The following is a 21,907-nucleotide window of genomic DNA, read 5'->3' as shown; positions in this document are numbered from 1 at the left end:
TGTTTGACTCTTCCTTGTCATATATAAATTTCATTTTCCTATTGATAGTTTGATTATTCAATTTGTTTTATTCCTTTTGTTATCTTGTGGGTTTAATACTATGTGTATATGTATATTTTTCTCCAGTTGGTACCCGTAATTTTTATAAATGAATTTTAATTTGTCTTTCAGTATCAAGGATTGAACTATATTTGAGCTGCCCTTTATTGAAACAAGACAGTCATCTTATTACCTGTCCTCTTCACCATATTTAATTGAAATTTAGTTCCAGATTGGTTTTGTTTATTTGCATTTGCATAATGTCTTGACCAGTTTGGACACCTTTACTTACATTGTATTGAATTGCTGATTTACATTGGCAGAGATTGTTTAGATATCCCTACAGGTTTTCTCTGCTCAATATTTTTTCTTTTTTTTTTAAGATTCTATTTTTTTTAAGATTCTATTTTTATTTATTCATGAAAGACACACCGAGAGAGAGGCAGAGACACAGGCAAGGGTAGAAGCAGGCTCCACACAGGGAGCCCGACGTGGGACTTGATCCCCGGACTCCAGGATCACTCCCTGGGTTGAAGGTGGTGCTAAACCGCTGAGACACCTGAACTGCCCAATACTTTTTCTTATATTGCATGTCTCACTCTTTATTTTTTTAATTTTGCCTTTCACCAGATTCTTTTGTTGAATAATTTTGTTCAGAGACAGTATGTACTTTCTAAGTGCCAGTACATCTGAAATAGTATTTTATGCATATGTACTGTTTTCCCTTAGCATTTTGAAGACTTTATTTATCTTTATCTTCCTGCATTGTGAGTTTCATAGAAATCTAATGAGAGCTTTAGTCTCCATGGTAGGAGGCTTGCTTTTTGGCTATTCTTTTTATTCTCATTGCTCAGAAATTTCAAGAGATCTGCCTAGCACATATGTGAAGTTATAAATCTTTCTTAATCTCAATGTAATTTTTACATCTTGCCTTTGATTGTCTTCCCCCTAATCTCTTGTCCTGAAACTCCAGTTGAGTGATACTAGCCATGATTTGCCCCCATCAATAATCAAGGATATAACTTCTTCTCTAGGACTTCAATGCTTTACGTCCACCTTCTGAAAGATATCCTTTTTTATCGATGTCCAATTCAATCTTTGTCTTAGCCAGCTTAAGCTGCCGTAACAAAATATCATGAACTGGGTGTCAAAACAACAGAAATTTATTTCTCACAACTCTTGAGGCTAGGTGTTTGCAATCAGGGTGCCAGGACAGTGAGGAGAGGGCCCTCTTCCAGGGAGCAGACTACTGACTTCTCTCTGTATCCTCAAATGGTGGAGAGCAGAGAGGGGAAGCAAGTCTCTAGTAAAGGCACTGATTCATCCCATCATGAAGCTGCACCATCAAGATCTGAATTAAACCTCATTACTTTCCCAAGGCCCTATCTCCTTTTGTTGTGTGTTTTTTTTTTTAATTTAAATTCAATTCAACTACCAACATATAGTAAGTACATCATTACTTTCAGATGTAGAGTTCCATAATTTATCAGTTGCATGTAACACTCAGTGCTCATCATCTGCCCTCCTTAATGCCCATCACCCAGTTACCCCATGCTCCCACCCTCCACCCCTCCATCAACCCTTAGTTTTTCCTATAGTTGAGTCTCTCGTGGTTTATCTCCCTATCTGATGACGTCTCATTCAGTTTTCCCTCCCTTCCCCTATAATCCTCTGCACTGTTTCTTATATTCCACATATGAGGGAAACAATATAATTGTTTTTCTCTAGTTGATTTATTTTGTTCAGCATAATACCTTCTAGTTCCACCCATGTCATTGTAAATGGTAAATATTCATCTTTTCTGATGGCTGAGTAATAATCCATTGTATATATATGTACACCACACCTTCTTTATCTATCGATGGACATCTTGGCTCTCTCCAAGATGGCTATTGTGAACATTGCTGCTATGAACATTGGGGTACAGGTGCTCCTTCAGATCAATACATTTGTACCCCAAAGGCCCTACCTCCTAATACCATTTTACTGAGGGATAGTGCTTCAAGGTATAAATTTGGGGTTTGGCAGGGACACAAACATCCAGTTTATAATAGTCTTCAACAATAGACATATTTAGCCCTTCTATTAAACTTTTAATTTTGGCCATTACTTTTCAATATATATGGAATAATTTATAGAGTTGTCAATCACTCTTTTTCATAGCAGTTTGTTTATATTTGATGTATGTGCAATCCTCTGGTTTTCCCTAAAAGTACAAGTTAGGTGGGGTTTTTTTTTGGTTTTTTAATTCTTGCGATTTTTGTTTTTTGCATTACCATTAGGTCTATTCCTTGTGGGGTCATTGTTCTAATGTCACCTCTGTTCTTTCTCTTCGTATTATTGGCTTTTACTTCTGTGCTCCCTCATCCTCTTTTCCGTGCCCCTCTGCCAATAGCCTCACATTTAATTACCCTGATAGAGACCTCTTTGTAATTGTCTCCAAATTCAGCATTTTCCTGGAGTTTTGACAGGAAGCACTAATCTCCCCTCTATAATGATCCTCTCTCTCTCTCTCTCTCATAGTTTTTATGTTCATCTGCCTTAATCTCCCAGAGATATCTCAATATTTCAGATGCATCATGATAGTCTTATTTTTTTCCCATCATGCCATAATTCTGGATATATTCTTTTCATTAATATACATTTCATCTTAACTTTTTCATAGAATTTTGGCAGTGAGAGATGAAAGATACAACACATGAGTTTACTTGGCCAAATCGAACCAGAAGATTTGAATTGCTTTTCCTCAAAAAAGCCTTACCTACGTCTTGCCTTTAATATATGCAAAACTAAAATATAGTTGCTTCATTTCCTGGGGAAAAAAAAGTGTTCCTTCTACTGGCTAGTCTTGATATCCTTTTTACAAGAAAACAAGATTTAAAACTTGCTACCTCTAAGCTTTTAGGAGCAGAAATCATTTTTGTTTTCCTTTAGTGAGCAGTTCTTAGCAGAGTATAAATTGATACATACTTTTAGAAAGACTGTTTCTATAAAATCAATAAATTTTATTTTGAAAAAATAATCTAGAACTTCAATAAAAAATGTTCCTACTAGAAATAAATAAAGGGATCCCTGGGTGGTGCAGCGGTTTGGCGCCTGCCTTTGGCCCAGGGCGCGATCTGGGAGACCCTGGATCGAATCCCACGTCGGGCTCCCGGTGCATGGAGCCTGCTCCTCCTTCTGCCTGTGTCTCTGCCTCTCTCTCTCTCTCTATCTGTGTGACTATCATAAATTAATTAATTAATTAATTAATTAATTAATTTAAAAAAGAAATAAATAAAAATATGTGCAGATTTTTCATTTTGTTTTTTTAAGTAGGCCCCATGCACAGCATGGAGCCCAATGGGGAGCTTGAACTCACAACCCTGAGATCAAGACCTGAGTTAAGATCAAGAGTCCCACACTTAACTGGCTGAGCCACCCAGGTGCCACAAAATATGTTTTTTTTTCCTCTTTGTATTACACTATTTTCCAATATTTTTGGTGCAATATACTCGATTAAAAAAAAAAAAAAAGTTGAGCCTTTCTGGAGATACCAAATAAAACTAATGGTGCTACACTCTACCAGTGGAGATCCTGAATATCAATACCTTGGATTTCACTGACATTCACATTATAACCTAGTGCAGGAAGACCAACTTAGGATTGATTCATCAATACAGACACAATGAGTTGGAAGCCTGGTCGAATTATTTATCATCAGGTTTTGTGCAAGTTGATCAGTGCGTGGCAGGAAGTTTAGATTTAATAGAAAGTATCAGCAAGGAATCACTGTTACAGACATCCTTCTCGTGACCACCTCATGCACTCCCTTGTTAAGTCACCTAATGGCTGTTACTTCCATGAGAAAGATTACCTTATAGGATTGATGCTGCTGCCAAGCACTGGCAGGTTAGGCAGGCAGCACTCAACATTTGCAATTTGTAGCCTTTTTGGAAGGAACCTATGGGACTGAGTTTTAGGTACCAGGCCCTGAAATCAGACTACGAGTGGCACTCTGACCCATCCCAGTTCAAATCTGCAGCCTTTCAGTTTCTCACTGCTTGTTCCTCGTTAGGATTTTCACCTAAGAGACAAAAGCATGTTTTTTCTTAAAGAAATGTGAGGCCCTGGTTTAAAATGCTATAAGACTATTAATCATGGACTATTATTTTTCAAACAAAATGTAGTAGTCTCTTGTCCCTCTTGCGATATCTATTTCCAACGAGCATTAGTCATTTGTCCTGGGATTTTTCCACAGTATTTTCCATGAGCTTCCATATGGTCTTCTAGTTATTTGGTTTCTTGTTTTTTCCCCTAATATTTTATGTAAGGAAAATTTCTCACAGAAGACAATATGTACCTTAGTTTTGCAAAGTACTTGTAGTGAGCACGTGGGTTACTGAATGCCTAGCTGCATATTTGCAGGGCCTGTTCTGTTTTTGGTCTCAAGGACTCTTCATTAACATAATTTAACATTAATTTATATTTGGAAATTTTATCTGGAAATTTACAGTAAACTAGCAACCAGAAAAGTTTCACATTAAACTTGTCTTTATTATTTCAGTTTTTCACTGTATTTCACTACTTGTCTGTTTAAAGAGAACAGATCAAAAAAAAGAAAGAAAGAAAGAATTGCCACACTATTATTTGCTTTTAGAATTTCTTTGAGCTTTATTAAGAAGCAAAATGTTTGTGCCATACCGACCACTGGCCTTTTTACACTGGCAAAAACACAGACTATATTACAAAAACAAATTTAGATTGAGTGAAAAGTAGTGCCATAAAAGGCCGTAATGATTTTATCATTATCAGTGTTGCAACTGATTAAAAACAGAGAGATTGATTGGTTCCTGCCCTTCATTTTTTAAAATTTTTTTATTATTGAGAAATCTACAAAACCTCATTCTTTCAATTAAATACTCGTTTGGAACTTTTGAAACTGATTTGAAACTTAGGATTTCTGTCCTGTGTTTAATGTTTTTCTTCTTTGTAGTACCTGGAAGGCTTCATAGGTTATATTTTCTTATTTCTTCTAAAGTAGGAAACTCTTTTCTTTATGTGTTGCTTGTACTATTCATTTCCATTTGCTAAAAAGAACTCTCCAGGACAGTAACAGCAAAAAATAAGCACCACCAACAAAACAGCACTTGGGTAATGAAATGCATCTAATTTCATATTTATCTAAGCCCAGAGATCACATTTTGGATTGCTGTGTCTCCAGTTAAATGACTGGAAAGCTGGATTCATCAGAGGTGCAGATATTGTCTGCTTTCAGCATTTCTGCCCTGGAAATATGACTTTAAAAATTGGCAATGATGCTTCATTCAATACAACAGCAGGAGAGCTTTGCTCTGAATAGGGAAAACTTTATAACAATTAGTGCTATAAAATAACGAGGACTGCCTCCATGATTCATAAATTCTATGTCTCCAGGGGTGTTCAACAACCCCTTATTGGGAAAATTGTAGAGTTAAACAACACAATCACTAAGTATCTTCTGTTATTTCTATTACACACTCACCATGCTTGCAGTGGAAGATAGAGAAGATAAAGATGTGAAATATACACTCAACAGTCTCACTTCATGAGCTCAGGGAATTTACTCTCTCATCTGATAGATGAGACAAATAGAATAATAGGTTCCATGCTAATATCACTGGTAGTGACCAGTGTTCTAAGATTTCAGAAGTACCCAGAACCAATGTGAAGTGTAGTAATCTGGTTAGTTTTTAAGTAGAAGCTAGAGCATTGCCTGGTTCAATAAAAATGGTGGAGATTAGCTGGGCAGAATTGAAGAAACCATCTTCCAGGTAAAATAATACAGAGTAAAGAGGAGGGAATGAGCATTGTGTTCAGAAAAATCTATTGGTGTAAATTGGGAACACAGAACCCTTGGATTATTTTGCCTCAATGTCAGAGGCAATGAAACTGACTGAAACAATTTCTGAAACATTCATATTTGAAGACTTCTCAAAGTACTGCATTAGAGCTAACCACCCTCTAGAGTCTACCCTTTAGCCTCACCCCCTGCCCCAGACCCATGTCATAAGGGTATAACTACCGCCATTCATATTCATACAGGTTCATTGATCTCTACATAGAATTTAAGAAGATTCCAATACAATTTGCCTTGTCATTTTTATTGTGTAATCATGTACAAAATCGTTGACAGCATGAATGAACACAAACCAAAAGAAAACAATAAATAATTGCTGAATGAGTGAATATAAGGTGTGATTTTACTGTGTTAAGGAAAGGAAGTCTTTGTCACCAAAGCTTCAAATTCCCCTACCTCAGTATGATCAAAACACAATGGCAATCATCCCCTATGACTCTTTGTAATTTGAAGGATTAATTAGCTATAAAATGGTACATTGATATTTTAAATACAGGAAAAATGCTGCATATCCGATTATGGTTTGTGGTGCTCTTTTTCAGCTTAAAAAAATAGCTTGTTTTTCTTAAAGTAACTGGCCTTTGAAATCATATTTTGCCGGCCACAAATTGGTGTTAGTTTACATATAAGCCAGACTTCCAACGCTGACTTCAGAGGTTAACTATTGAAGGGTGAGTCAACAGAAGCCTGTGTATAGGAACGCTATAATAAAAAGCAAGTCACAGAGATCAGATTCTCATTAGGAAAACCTCCGTCTCTTTATAATTTCTGTGAAACATTGTTTTGAGTAACCTTTGAAATCCTGATGGGGAAAAAACAAACCAGGCTTTGGCTGACATTTACAGCAAAATCGGATCCTTCATCACAACTGGAGGGTGTATAATGAGTGGGTGTTTTAGCATAGACAATTGAGGGAGTTCTTCAAGTCTGTTTTACATCAGCTAATGTTGGCAGGTAATGCCCTTATTGCTGCCACTGTTTTGTTAAGAAGGAAGAATGTGGTGTAAATCCCCTTAAAATTAAAAATAAGGCACCAACTCTCCCACCCCACAACATGAGTTCATTCCACTAAAATGACTCCTTTTAGAATGGTTAAGGAAGGTCTCAGACCCACACCTTGCTCCACCCAATTACTGGAAGTCTTTTATTTTTTTTTCCCTCTGTGGGCTTCATGGTGACAGCCTTAGAGTGGAATGTGAATGCCTTTTCTATAGCCTAAGTAATGAATCATACCAGATTTGTGAATAATGCCTAGGCTCAATTTGAGACAGAGGCAAACAAGCCAGAAAAACCAGTGTCAAGAGAACTTGAACTGAATCAGACAAGGTTATTTACTGTCAACATTTGAATCAAAGGCAGCCCCAAATCCAAGGTGAAAGCATGCCATGCCTAAAGATTACAGTTAGACATGGAATCAAAACCAATTCCTTGTATTTCTAAATCAATATAGCTGTTAACGCTATCTATTTGATTTTTACAAATGTTTGGCTGGCTCCTATCAGGAGAGCATAAATTTGCACTGAAAATGAAGAGATAATAATCAATAGCTTTTGGAGTGAAGAATGAAATCCTCTATATAGCAAGCCACCATTCTAAAACCACCTCTGAAGAATTCCAAGGACACAAGGAAAGCAATTGCCTTTCAAAACAAATGCAATAAATGCCACCCCACTAATTTTAAGGAGCTAGGTTTAATAATGATCTCTAAGTAATTCAAATTTTATGAACTTTATGCAAGAATATTTTGATGTTAAAGCAAATGGTTTATTGTTGAAATTTATGTAACCAAGGCAGGGTTATGTACTTCCATGTCTTCATTTGCAACATGGCCTACGAAAGGCAATTCCTGCTTTCGACAATTAGCACATAAAAATATTTATAATGATCATAAAATTAAAAAGCAAATGTATGGAGGTAATCACTAATTTATTTCTGGTTTCTAGTCTTTTTTTTTTTTTTTTAAGGCTTTGATGACTTGATCAATTATTGAGTTCTCATCATTGCAGGTACCTTATAGAACATGCAGAGTGGTCAAGAAGTCAAAGGAAGGAATATTAACCAGGCCTTCTGTTTTGCTCTCTGTTTCATCCTGTCCTTGCAGTCATTTTTATTATCCCATAGAGAGTATTTGTGAGTTACTTTGTCTCAGAGATCCTTAGCCCATGCCTCTTAAAAGGATGGAAAGTTCTCTAGAACAATGATCACTAAACTAATAATAACTACCATTAATTGGGCCCCTCATATGTTCAAAACAAAATATGAGCAATCTATGTACATGGTTGTATTTATCTCTCACAAGTATCCTTAGAAGTGGATCTTATTATTATGCTCAGTTGATGATGAGGAAACAAAATTAAATGAATTACTTAAAAACAGAAAACAAGGTGATGAAATAAGAGACAAGGTTAGGATCTAACCGAGGCCCATCTATTTTAGGTCTCACAGTTTTAACGATTACACTGTATTGACTACATATTGCTATACTATCTCATTGTTTGAGGTGAGCACAAAAATGATATACATGAAAGGTGTATACTCCAGACACAGGGTATACTTGAGATAGTAAGGATAATCCAATTTGATGAGACTAGAAGTAATATGTGGTATACATAGAAGAAAGAGAAAAAATTAAGGGTTTTGATATCTAAGGTAAGGAATGACTAAATTAATTACATGAGGGTATGAAGAACTGACCATAAATCATCTATCCGACTTTTTCCGACCACAAATAACAGAGCATTTATTAACTACTGTGTGCTATATGTCACCATGGAAGATATAAGGACAAGTCTAACCTGCAAGCACCAGGGAACAGAGAATAATTCGGTAATGACTTCAGAGGGGAATAAGCACACTGATAACAACTTTTGAATGTGAAATGTGATGTATATGGTCTCCACTAAACAGACATTAGGTAAGAAAGAAGAAACTACAAGCAAAGAGAATTAGTACAAATAAGATTTAGTGAATCCAAGCATGAATAGGATGGAGGACCCAGAACCAGTTGCTGGAAAGAGAGTAATTTAAAATGGAGACATGTGCCCAGTAGTCAAGAAGTGGATCTGAGACATGCTAGAAAAAGACGAAGAAGCAATTGTCATTTCGTAATTCCTATATAGGTTGAAGAGCTTTTATCTACTGTCCTAGTCATAAGAACCAAAATAAGTAAAGAAGTGGATTGAAAATAATTGTTCCAACAAACACTTCTTGACCAAGCACATTTCAAGGCACTGTGGGCCATGCTAAAATGAAATGAATGCATCACACAACCTAATACCAAAAAACAAACAAACAAAAAAACCTGATTTAAAAATTAGCAGAGGACTTGAATAGACACAATCTACATTTTCAAGAGGTTCCCATTCCAGTAAAAAAGAGACCAAAGACACAAATTATTCTTCAGGGTGTAATGGAGAAAGTGCCACAGACAGGTCGGAAGTGTAATGAATGCTCAGAATTATTTACCAAGACAACTGGAAGGTAACATAAAAGGGCTGATATTTGAGCTGTGCTTGAAAGAAAGGGCAAGATTAAAGGGAGTAGATGATAGGAGAGTTTCCAGGTAGAAGAAATCAGTAAAGTCAGAAACACCAGGAATAACAGATACTTTGAGTGAAACACAATTCTGAGAATAAACACAATTTCTGAATACATGTTTGGGAAAAACAGTCAAAATTGGAAGTATATGATAGGAATTGATCTGGAAGTGCCTTAAATGCTACTGGACTTCCTTTGGCAAATAATTGCCTCAAGTCATTCCTTAGAACTTGATGTAGAAGAGGCAAGTTTATCAGAGAGTAGCAAACTGCAATTTATGCTTACAAATAATTAACTCAGATGTGCTTTTCAGCTAAAAGCACAACTTTGAGTAGCTTGATCTGTATGAATATGGAAACTTTAAGGAGATCCCAATTTGTGACAAATAGATAATGCTAAGCAGCAACTAGATGAGACTTTTAAGAAATTTAAGTGTGAAAAATACAGTTCCAAAACCTGAAGTGTGTTAATACATACAATTTAGTGTCATGTCATGTGTAGATTCAGAGAATGATGAAAAAATATTTGGTAATAAATGGATCCCTCTCCCAAAAGGTGAAGAAATATATTTTCAGTTCAATTTGAGGAAAGCAGAATAGCAGGGATCTCAAAGTAAACATGAGTAAAATAGCAGTCCAAATAGGATTTTCATTGTATAGTAAAAAAAAAAAAAAAGTGGGCAGCTCTGTTTTAGAAGTAGATGTGACTCTATAGAGGTGTTTATATGTGTATGTGAATTGAATATACCCTCCTACAGCAGGACTTCTCCATGTGCTGAAATTGTTTTATTTTGTAATAACCATCTCACTGTGGATATCCAGCATGCAGAGAATGGAAGCCAGATGTTTACATGAAGTCCAGCCAAGGAAAGATGTCCATAACCAATTATTTTGACTATTTATATATAAGAAAATATGAATGGTCCGTAAGATAAGACTCAAAGTTAATTGATTTAAAGAACTATATAGCCACATAATCCAAGAAACTAAACTGATAATTCCCTTTATTACTGCCTTAATTAAATCATTAGTATTATAATTTTAAATTTTATGCAAAAGCAATTATTAGTAAACATTTTAAACTTATATTCTAGATGTAATATAGTCTTTCAATAGCCATCCTGTAATTTAAAACTGAGGATCCTATAACTGAAATTAAACCTGGATTTACCTTTAAATTAAAGTTCAAATTTTACAAATGCTTAATTCAAAACTAGCTCAATTTTATTCTTCAGGTTTATTTTGAAAGCAAAAGATGACAGGGTGTATTAATTGACATCAGTAATACTTTTTTTCTGTAGAGATATTATACTATCTTCACCATTTTTAAAAATCTCCTCAAAATATGTCACAGTCAGCCAAAAAGAACAGCCATTGCACTAGCTTGGGCATACCACAGCAACAAATACAGTTTATTGTACCATTGCTTTCATTGCTCTATGATACCGAGTACCATTTGCTGATTCAGAATTTGCAGTTAAAATATCTTACGGGCAAAAAAAAGGGGAGGGAATATTTTAGTAACAATGTGCTGGCCCCATAGCACAGCATATATCCTGTCAAATCTTATTTAAAAATCATGTTTTGTACAGTATACCAGGTAATGTATTGGATCACAGCAACAACAACCACCAAAAATTTTTTAGTTCTTTGATACTCTGATGGGTGGAACTAGAGGACATTATTCTAAGTGAAATAAGACAGTAACAGAGGATCAAATGCTGAATGATTCTACTTATTTGGAGTTATCTAAAATAGTCAAGTTCACAAAAAAAGAAATTCAAGCAGTGGTTGCCAGGATCTGGCAGGGAGGGGGGAAAATAGGGAATTAAATTTCAATGGGTATAAAGTTTCAGTTACACAAGATGAATACATTCTAGAGATCTGCTATACAACAGAGTATTTATATAGTTAATAATATGGTATTGTGTACATTAAAATATGTGAAGAGGCTTGATTTCATGTTAAGTGTTCTTCCCACACACAAAAGAACACAAAGAAATTTTGGAAAATGATTGGTATGTTTAGAACCTGGATTGTAGTGATGGTGTCATGGGTGTTTGCAATGTCCAAACTCAACAAAATATTAAATATGCGCAATTTTTGTATATCAGTTATACTTCAATAGAACTTTTTAAAAAACAAATTATCTTCTGGAACAGCAGAAAACATAAGACAAAAATTGTTTTCTTGTCCAAATACAAACTGCACTTTGCTAATTTATCTGCTTATTTGATGAATGGTGCAAATGTAAATTTTGGCAATTTCCATTTAGTCTATAAACTTCTTACTAAAGAGAAGAAAAAGGTCTTACTTACAAATTCCTGCTTACCTAGCATACAACATTGTTAGAAAGAGATATGATTTGCTTGCTGGTGATATTTAAGTTTACATAATGACCATTTTTGGTCACTTTTCACTTTCTTCAAAATGTGCAGAAGCAATTTTTTTAAGGTTTTATTTACTTATTTGACAGAGAGAGAGCACACATGCACAAGCTGGGGGAGGAGCAGAGGGACAAAAGCAGACTCCCCACTGAGCACAGATCCTGATGGGAGGCTCTACCCCAGGACCCTGAGATTGTGACCTGAGCTGAAGGTAGACGCTTAACTGACTGAGCTATTCAGGCACCCCTGTGCAAAAGCAATTAATAAAATTTTGATTTTGCAGAAATGAAAGAAGTTCCTTTCTTAGACATTTGTCTACAAAATGGCTCTTATTGCTAGACATTAAAAAAAAGGATGTTTAAATGTGGGCCTGCTGTAATATATTTCCAAAATATGGGACAAGAAAATATTCCCTAATTTGGAAACATATAGAGAATGAGAATACAGGAAAAGATAATAGTAAAACATAAATTTCTATACTGGATCTCCAAAATTATTTGTTGATCTTTGAAGAGGACATAAGGAGCCTAGAAAAAATATGAACTGATTGAACTTGAGTTGTTCAATATTACCTGTTAGTTGTTAAACTCACATATGGCAAAAAGTTACTTGCTTCAAGGATAAAAGACAGCTTTAGAGTTAAAAAAAAATTGTAAGCACTGAAGGACAGTCAACATAAGCAATTTTCAACTTCTTTACTGAAACTGTAATTTCATTTCACAAGTTTAAATTATGTATGTCATAAAAATAATAATAAACAGAGACACCTGGGTGGTTCAACAGTTGAGCATCTGCCTTCAGCTCTGGGCATGATCCCGTGATCCGGGATCAAGTTCCTCATCAGGCTTCCTGTGGGGAGCCTGCTTCTCCCTCTGCCTATATCTCTGCCCCTCTTTCTGTGTCTCTCATGAATAAATAAATAAATCTTTAAAAAATAATAAAAATAAATATTTGCCCTGAGAAATAAAGTTATAATTTAGAATGATGTTCACTCTGCCTCCCAGGGTTTTAAAATGATGGACATTTTAGACGTTGGGAGCCTACATGATGTATTTGCAAACCCAAAGGCCCCAATTGACAAATGACCAGTCTACCAAAACAGGATATAGACACAAAGAGATTTTTTGAGATCTGAAAATTAATATTATACAAGTGTAAACTTACCTGCTGTTCCTATGAAGTCAAATGCTAAGTATTCCATGCTCAAATGCTTTTTGTTGAGAGGTGATTTAGCTTGACATCATCACATTGGAAGGACACCAGAAATTGGTGTAATCTGGGCTTGATTAGAAGTGCAAGTCAACACACATTTTTTTCACTCTGTTCAATTTACATAAAAGAGAAGAACCTCCTAAAGGTTTCAGGCAGTTCAGAAAGTATTTTTGGCAAAAGAAATAAAATAATAGAAATATCCTAATGTATCATGAGTATGAAAAAAGTTACTAAAATATTGTTGTATTTTTCTCACACATATCACTTTTAGTAAGTCCTAATATTAATCACTCCTAATTGCCACTGTTTACTAATCTTACTTTAGCTTTGTTTAAATAATAGCATTTATATCATAAAGGGTATATAAATAATACCTAACTTCAAATAAATGCCAATTTTTATAGCACATATGAGCTTGATTATTTATCATATGTTATATCGTTTTATTCTTTTTTGTTTGATATGACTGTGTCCCAGATTAGCTCTCTAACAAGTTGGTTAGAGATGGAAATCTGAATTCTGGTTCAGCCTTTTACTAGCAATGTAGCCATGGGCAAATTAGGTAACTTTCCTCAGCCAAATACTCCTCATCTTGCAAAATACTTATAAACAGTTAATAGCCCTTTAGAGGTTGTCAGAAGGGTTAGAGATGATAGACTGTCCTATACAGTAAATGATCAATAAATATTAGCTGCTTTTTTAGGTATAATTGTCCCATCTGAAACTATAAATCCATGAGGAGATCTGCCATGAGATTTTATTTTCCCTTATAAAGTTCATCTTTCTTGGTTCTGTGGCCTCACGTCCTCAGTTTGCTTCTTGTCCAAGTCCTTCTCCTCTGAGCTCTTGTAATGTTCTGTGTGCAGATTTAAATTTGAACTAAGTCGTTTCTGACTCTTTCTCTGGTCAATTTTTTAGCCCATTTGCACGATTTAGTTGTCCAAATTGATGTACTTCTTTTTTTTACATTTCTGAGTACTTTCCATTCATACCAGTTTCTTTCAGAGGAAAAAAAAAACCTATTATCTACTTCTGATTCTACCACTTGGCATACTCAGTTTGCTCTATATTGTCAACCAAAGTTGGACTCAAAAGATATCCATACATCATGGGCAGGAAAGTACTGAAGGCTGGGAATTACCGAATGACTTCTCTTCAGGAAAAGCAGTGATTTGGGGGAAGAGTTTTTTGAAGCATGGCCTTTTGTTTCTCAACTTAAGTGTGCTACCAAGAAACATTTCTAAGTGGGAGAAACAGGAAAACACCAGAGAGAGATGGTCAGTTTGTTTCCTAAAGGGATAATTTTCTAGTGGCATTGTGCCAGGAACTAGTTTTTCCCATAGCCTTTTCCCACCCATTCAACACAGTTGCAGACTGTGTGTAGGGTCAGTGTAAACTGTGTCATCAGTCAGAGAGAAGCCACACTGGAGAGAAATGTGAGGTTTTGGCTTGTGGTTAGCGTGACCATGAGGCCAGACTGGTGGGTGGAACCAGAAGGTTCAATGTGGTGTAATCAGAGGAAGGCAATGATGTGACCAATGCAATCATTTGCTTTAGGACTCTCAGGCCAACACAGGGTCTTTAGAAGATGAGATGGCCTGAAACTTCTCTTAAGGGAGGATGTGGATAACATTTTTTTAAAAAAGTAAACTTTGGAGAGATCAAATAGAGTACACTACACAATAACAGAATCTCCTACAAAAAAGCAAAAACCCTGAAAGCAAATAAATAAAATGCAAAAAAATAGCTAGTAACAAAAAGGTATCATATGAATTACTAACCCAAGCCCTTTTCCAAATTTAAATATGTACAAGTCAATGGAAAATCCCATGGCACAGGTAAAACCCTTAGAACGTGAAGTCGCTCTTCATTAAGAGAAGATAGGTTCTTTTAGAGGTGTTGGCTAACTTTCCTGGGTCAAAGGGGGGTATCTTTCTCCAGAGATGGTTGTGGGGGGAGGCACTGGTTATAAGTCTCATTGACCAAGGAATGAATGTTTCTGAGGACTTAAACTCCCAGGTTTTAGAATGTGAATTTTGGGGGGTAGGAAATAAGAGAATCCCAGTCCATGAGATACTGCAGACTTACTTGTTGCTCTTGGAGCCGGCTGCTTCCTTGGGTATTTGGCTGGTGGTGGTATAGAAAAGGACGAATATGAGGAGACATGTACGTAATCTAAAAGACTTCAACACTGACAGATGGGATTTAAAGAATCCAAACATGGGACACCTTTGTTAAAAGTTAGTCTAGAGAGAAAGGGATTATACTTAATTTTGCAGAAAGAAAGAAAGAACAAATGAGATCTTGCCTTGGGAGTATCAAACTACAGAAGGCCACCATTGTCACATCATGCAGGGTCAGTTTCTAAAGGTGACACCATGTGGCAGCAAGAGGTAGATGCAGTAATAGACTGAGACTAACACTAGCCTAACTCTGATATAGAAGCCAATTACTACCCTATTTTCCATTTTGGGATGTGTAATGCCCTCTGGTTCACAGAAAATCCAGAGGGAGGAGAAGGTACTAGAATTCTTGCTATCAATGTAGTTATTAAATCCATTGATTACGTTGAAAATTAATAGAGACAGGACTATATTTTCATGCCAAGTAGTAGAGCATATATCCTGTCTCCAAAAAATACAGATTGTATATTTTTAGAGAAATCTACATTTTTAATGAACTAGCTTTTGAAGATATCACTAGATCCCCTAGTGTTTCACTGGAATATAAGTTTCATGAACATAAAGAATCCAGTGCTATATTCTTGGAACTTGGGAATATAGTAAACTGTCATATACATGATTAAAAGCTTTGTTCATTGTAATATTTTGAGCTTCATGAATACTAATTAAATACATAGGTTGCTAAAATGAGCAGAGAAAAACTACAAACACATTGGTTGATTTTTTTGCATATCTGAAATAATTAAATATTTTGAATTTATCTAGGCCTAAGAAAATAAAACATAATTCAATTAAATATACCCCCAAATTTATTGGATATTTATATTATGCCAGGTACTGTTCTAAAAAATAATGGAAAGAGAGTTTCCTGTTTTTAAACAATTTACTGGAGGAGATGTACAACCCAAAGAGACATTGCAATTGGTAGATGGACAGTATTCTGGAAGACTGCAGGGATTGAAACAAACTGAAATGAAGGGGCTTATGACAGGCTCTATGGAAGTGGTGACTGAGCAAAGCTTTAAGCAATAGGACAAAGAATAGTCAGCAAAGAACAGGAAAATATCCAGGTACAAAATACGCTCAAAATATGGATAGAGCATCTTGTGTTTTAGGAGAGCTAAAAGTAGCTTGATATAGCAAGAGAAAAGTATGCAAGTGAGGATGTATCAGTCAGAAGCAGAACCACTAGAAGATAGACAGATGATAGATGATGATAGATGATATGGATGATAGATTAGATAGATAGATAGATAGATAGATAGATAGATAGATAGATAGATAATAGATATACAGATAAATGTAAAATTTAATAATTATTTGATCTGATGCAAGTGTGGAAACTGACTCAGTAGTTTTTGTAGTGCTGATGTCTTTACTGACAAAGATTTTAGTCCTACCATAATTGTTCATCGTATTTGTTGACCTTGGTCAGCATCTGGGTTTTGCCTTATTCAGCCACAGCCACTCATTTTTTTCTCTGTTGCTCATGTCATTTGTCCAGACTCTGTGCCTTCCATCCCCTCCTCCTGCTGTTCTCCTTTTCCAGACTAATATGTCACTGCTTTGAGTCTGCTGCTGTTGGAGAAGACTCTCATCAATCCCAGCTCCTTATTAAGGACTATAATGGTTCCTAAGGAATCTAGAATATATTCTGCATGGAACAAAATTTGAAGGAAGACAGCTGAGTGCCTCAAAAGCATTTATTCCCACTAATAATCACTAGTGGATTGCTATAGGCATATGTTGCTTCTGGTTTGTCATACAATAGAGGAAATGACCATTTTTGTTAGGATACTTGTCTCCTCATCTCTCAATCTCCACCCCACTCCTGCCAGCTTCTCTGGCATTGGAGTAACCACCTATCCCTTTGTTGATGGTGCTACTCCCAATACCAAAGGTCTATGACTTATTCCCCCAACCCCTACATCTATTCAGTGAGGCCTTCTGGGAATGGTTGGTTCCTGAGGTAAGTAGGTATGCAGATTAACCCAGGTCTTACTACTCACCACCTACCACCACCAGACTTTGAATACACAGATATTTCCATTAGCCCCTTAAATCTTTACTCTTCAAACCAGAGCCACAGTATTAAAATAGAAATTACTCCTTTATATATAAAACCTCTAAATTCCGAAACGTCTGTGTTGTACTTTTAGAATTCCCTTTCAGAATTTCAATAGAATAGCTCTATTTACCCCCTTCCTCCATGTGGCTTGTCTTTAAAAGCCAACTACTCAAGATTAACTTCAAAAATAAATGAATTTTCCTACCATTACTCAATTTGTTGCTGTGGGGCTTTTTCTTTTTTATTATATTATTATATTATGTCATTGTAATAAATATTATTTTTTGGTATTTTCGTGGCAAGTATAATCTAGCCAGGAAACACAATCTGGGAAATCTCAGGGAAGTATGTTTCAATAACTAGACAACTCTAACAAACTTTTGTTCCAATCTTCTTGGAATGTGACTATTTGCTGCAGTCTTTTGAAGACTATATAAACTAATCTCTGAAAAGTATTGTCATGGAATTTTGGATTGAAGGAAATTTCCATATAATCCAACTATTCACTATGTGAAAGATTTCCTCTTCAGCATAGAAGATGCTCAATTAATGTTTTGAATGAAAGACTGTGTTGAAATGGATGAATAACTGAACTCCACCTCTGAAACTAATGATACATTTAATTAATTGAATTTAAATATAATAAAATTTTTGGGGAACCCTGGGTGGCTCAGCAGTTTAGCGCCTGCCTTCAGCCCAGGGTGTGATCCTGGAGTCCCAGGATCGAGTCCCACATCAGGCTCCTACATGGAGCCTGCTTCTCCCTCTGCCTGTGTCTCTACCTCTCTCTCATGAATAAACAAATAAAATCCTAAAAATAAATAAATAGATAAATAAAATTTTAAAAATTGTGTTAAAAAAAATAAAATAAAAAAATAAAAAAATAAATAAATAAAATAAATAAATAAATAAATAAAAAATTGTGTTGAAGGTGACCTGAATTGATTGATATTTATTAATCCCAATTATTTATACCCATAAACTCTATTATATTTTATTCCCTAAACAATTTTATTGTCTTATAATGAGATAGGTCAATATGGTCAAATGCATGCACACATGTATACACTTCTCAATTTATGTGTAATAGATACAATGTGCCTCTTTTTTAATCCAATAAGTAATCCACTTAAAGACAAAATTCTTAAATCTCCCTAAAATTAAATAAAATCTAGACTGATTTTTCATAAAAGTAAACATAACTCTAATGTAAAAATATTTAAATAACAGGAGTAAAAGATTTCTACTTTCTTAAGAAAGAGCTAGAGCCTTTTAATTTCTTTAAGCATAGCATTTCAACTATGATCAAACCCAGGTTTTTACCACAAAGAAAAGATATCCAATGTATAAAACAAATAAGTTTTTATATATTAATAGCCATTTTAACAATTTTCCTTTCAACTTTTCAATATATGATTCTTCTGGAATGTACAGTCAGGAACTCCAAGCCGTTTTGACATTGATCCAGGAGGTATTGTATATTCTAGATTAAAATGGAGTCGAAAGCCTTTGATACATCATCAAAGCATTTCAGAATCATACACCTCTTCTGCGAACATTTATGTCAAACTTAAAGTAGCATGAAAATAGCTCTTTTTCTCAGTACTACCTCAAAGTCAACTGCTAACAGAACACATATTAAAGAAAATTTGAGAAATAATTTCACTTTTGTGTTTGGCTTTGCATCATTTCTAGTTCACTTTTCTAAGTGTAGTCCTTATATTCCTGCCAGACATCAGTTTCAGCAGACACTCTAGAATTGTGAGGCCCTTGAAAAATTAGCCACAACTACTTCTCATTCTCAATAATTAATAGGATCTTAGGTACACTTGACAGTTTCTCAGAAAGATCTGAAATTACAGGCTTAATTTACTTCCTTTTTTTATTTTTTATTTTTTTACTTCCTATTTTTTGACAGCTGGAGCCAAAAACGTTGGATGTTTCTCTTCAGCTGCTTTTCAAACTGTACAAGTGGAAAAAGAAAAGACCAGGGAGATTTAGTCCCATAAACAGCTTCCATTTCAACTTGCTCTTTTAAATCCCTTTAGTGAATATAGGCACGGGGTTCATACCAACTGGGCCTTCAAGGCTGTATAATTTATTTTATGAGCGCTGGCTTGTTTTTTGGATATTTTAACTTTTGCTCTTGGCAGGACATACCATGCCAACTGTGTGCAAAAGTAAGTTTGGATCCTAGTACATTGCCAGACAACATTTAGGGATAGTTCAGTTTATTTTTTTTTTCCTTTGGGAAACTCTTTGGGACAATTTTGTCATGGTGAGAATTTAGATGAAGTTTGATTTTGAATTGGATCATAATATGATATAAATTGAATCTTTTCTTAATTTTGCTTACCTACATGGAGGTGGATAATGGTGACAAAATGTTCTTTAAAGCATTAATACTTAACCCAGCAACTCCACTTCTAATAATTTATCTTAAGGACAAAAATATGGATAAGAATTTTTTCAAGTAATGTTTCTCATAGCATCATTAATTATAAAGAAAATTCTTAGTAATCCAAATATCCAGCAAAAGATCACATAGCTGTACTAATGTCTGGGGAGTGTGAGTCAGGGTTCTTAGGAAATCAGGAAGCCCATATGCTATTGCTACTTCATTAGTTCTAGCATCTTAGCACTCCATCAGGGAAGAACAGGAAAATTTAGCTCAGTCAAGCTGATGCATAAAATTAACCATTACATGTAACATTCTTCATTTTTATTTTATTCTCCCTCTTCTCAGTTTTTACTTGTCCAAATCATGATATCTATTTACCTCAAACTCAACTTTTCTGTCTTCTCCATCAAGATAAAGGGAAGAAAATTTTGCTTGCTGTAGTAATAATAATTCAGCAGCACAAGGAATTGTTGATGTTGTCTGTTTGTTTAACCCAAAAGTCGTCAGACAATGCGTACGGGCACGAACTCTCTTTTGCTGTAACTTTCTGTCCCAGGAACACTCTGCCATCATGAATCTATTGGTGGGGCCAACACTGCAACACTAAAAGGTCACACATGAAGGCTTTGGAGACACAAACTTTCAGAGTCATAGTTGAGGGATTTCTGATGTGGGTAGTTTATTCATCTGGGAACAAGTGATTTTTGCCTAAGTTGCTGGCATTTTTCCTCCCTTGTCAATGTCTTATCGACTTATGAGAACAGTAACTTTGGGTCATAAGAGAAAAAAAAAAGCAACTCTGAGCTCAACTTCTAGCAACCCTAACTTCTGCAACTGAAAAAGACTTATTCAAGATGCAAAATCAGCTGAAAGATTAATTATTTAATAAATTATGGGAGAAGAGGATTCTGCTTTTTTTTTTTTTTTTTCCACTTAGGCAGGAGCTGCTGTCATTTAAAGATTGTTCCTCTCAAAGACACTAAGGAATCTGAAGGAACCAGTACTGGTGGACCAGCTGTAAATGGTTAGCATCGATTTTGATTGGTTGATGTTTGAGCCATTGTGAAATGTTTCAAATGTTACTTTTGCATATAAATCAAATCCAAATCTTACTCAAGGATGCAGTTTAGCTAAGTCCTTTAGGGGTATTCTCCAAAGCAATGTTATGCATTTTTTTCATCCTGAAATATTGTTACTTAAATTTATTAGATAGATATTTTGCTAGGCAGGTGACAACTTGATAGTTGTAAATCTATTTGGCTTATACCACTTCACAATTTAGAAATAGCCCTGCTCAGAAACCCTTATTTTAATTGTGTATCATTTGACAGAGTAGAAAAATAAGAGTTTAAGTATCAACTCACCCTTAATCAGTTTGCTTTTCTAAATGGCATTTAAGTGTGTCTCCCCTATTATGAGGTCAACAGCAATCATTCCTTTATTTGGAGAAACATCTCAATCTATTTGACCTTCTTACCTCATAATACTGTGGTTGCTATGAAGACATAAATTTGATGCCTAATCTAATTTTTAAAGGGCTTTTATAAATTATAGCGCAATTTATGCATGTTGTAAAACCATCACATACACACACACACACACACACACACACACACACACTGGTACTTAATTGTATAAAGTATAAAGGAAAATCTCCCATTCATTTTTCTGCCCATTATATACTCCCCACAGGAAGCCACTGCACTAAAGGGAAAATTCAGTAATGCAATTTTTATCAAAGGACATGCTGCTTTACCTATATTTGTAGGTGACTTTACAAGTAACCACACAGGCCGTGCAAGAGCCAGCAACGTGTATGGTACTCACCTGGCCTTTTTGGTTTGGTGTCATCCATTTTGGTGTGTAGGACAAGGGCCAGGTTGCTGGCACCTTTGGCTACTCTTCCTTTTGCTGTCTATGTAAGTAACAAATGTTCTAAATTTCAATGTGCCTGAATCTGTCTGGTCTTCAACTTTATCTTTGCCCTTTATCTTTTGTGCCTGGCATATGAACCCACTTAATCCTCAAAATAATTTTATGAAGTAAGTGCTTTTTATAAGGATGGATAAACTGAGTGCTGTAGATTGAATGTTTGTGTCCTTCCATCTCAAAACTCATATGTTGAAACCGTAACTCCCAAGGTGATGGCATTGGGAAATGGGGCCTTTGGTAATTAGGTTTAGATGATGTCATGAGGGTGGAG

At 35.4% G+C, this 21,907-nt stretch overlaps 1 long non-coding RNA gene across 3 annotated transcripts in view; it reads right to left on the bottom strand.

Annotated features, from left to right (window-relative positions):
- Positions 1–21,149, bottom strand: part of LOC144300211 (uncharacterized) — a 29,645-nt gene extending 8,496 nt beyond the window's left edge. For 2 of the 3 annotated variants that reach the window (XR_013366804.1, XR_013366803.1), the window contains exons 1-2: positions 21,069–21,149; positions 13,005–13,160 (exon numbers count right to left, since the gene is read on the bottom strand). This is a non-coding gene — a long non-coding RNA (uncharacterized LOC144300211). Of the gene's footprint in view, positions 1–13,004; positions 13,161–15,140; positions 15,299–16,635; positions 16,814–21,068 lie in introns of all 3 variants that reach the window. The other variant, XR_013366805.1, reaches the window with a different exon arrangement.
- Between the last annotated feature and the right edge of the window lie 758 nt (positions 21,150–21,907).

This window comes from Canis aureus, chromosome 28 (genome assembly GCF_053574225.1).
Source record: "Canis aureus isolate CA01 chromosome 28, VMU_Caureus_v.1.0, whole genome shotgun sequence".
Taxonomy (NCBI): Eukaryota; Metazoa; Chordata; class Mammalia; order Carnivora; family Canidae; genus Canis; species Canis aureus.
Note: the sequence above shows the minus strand (reverse complement) of the source record. Positions and strands in the feature narration are given on the sequence as shown.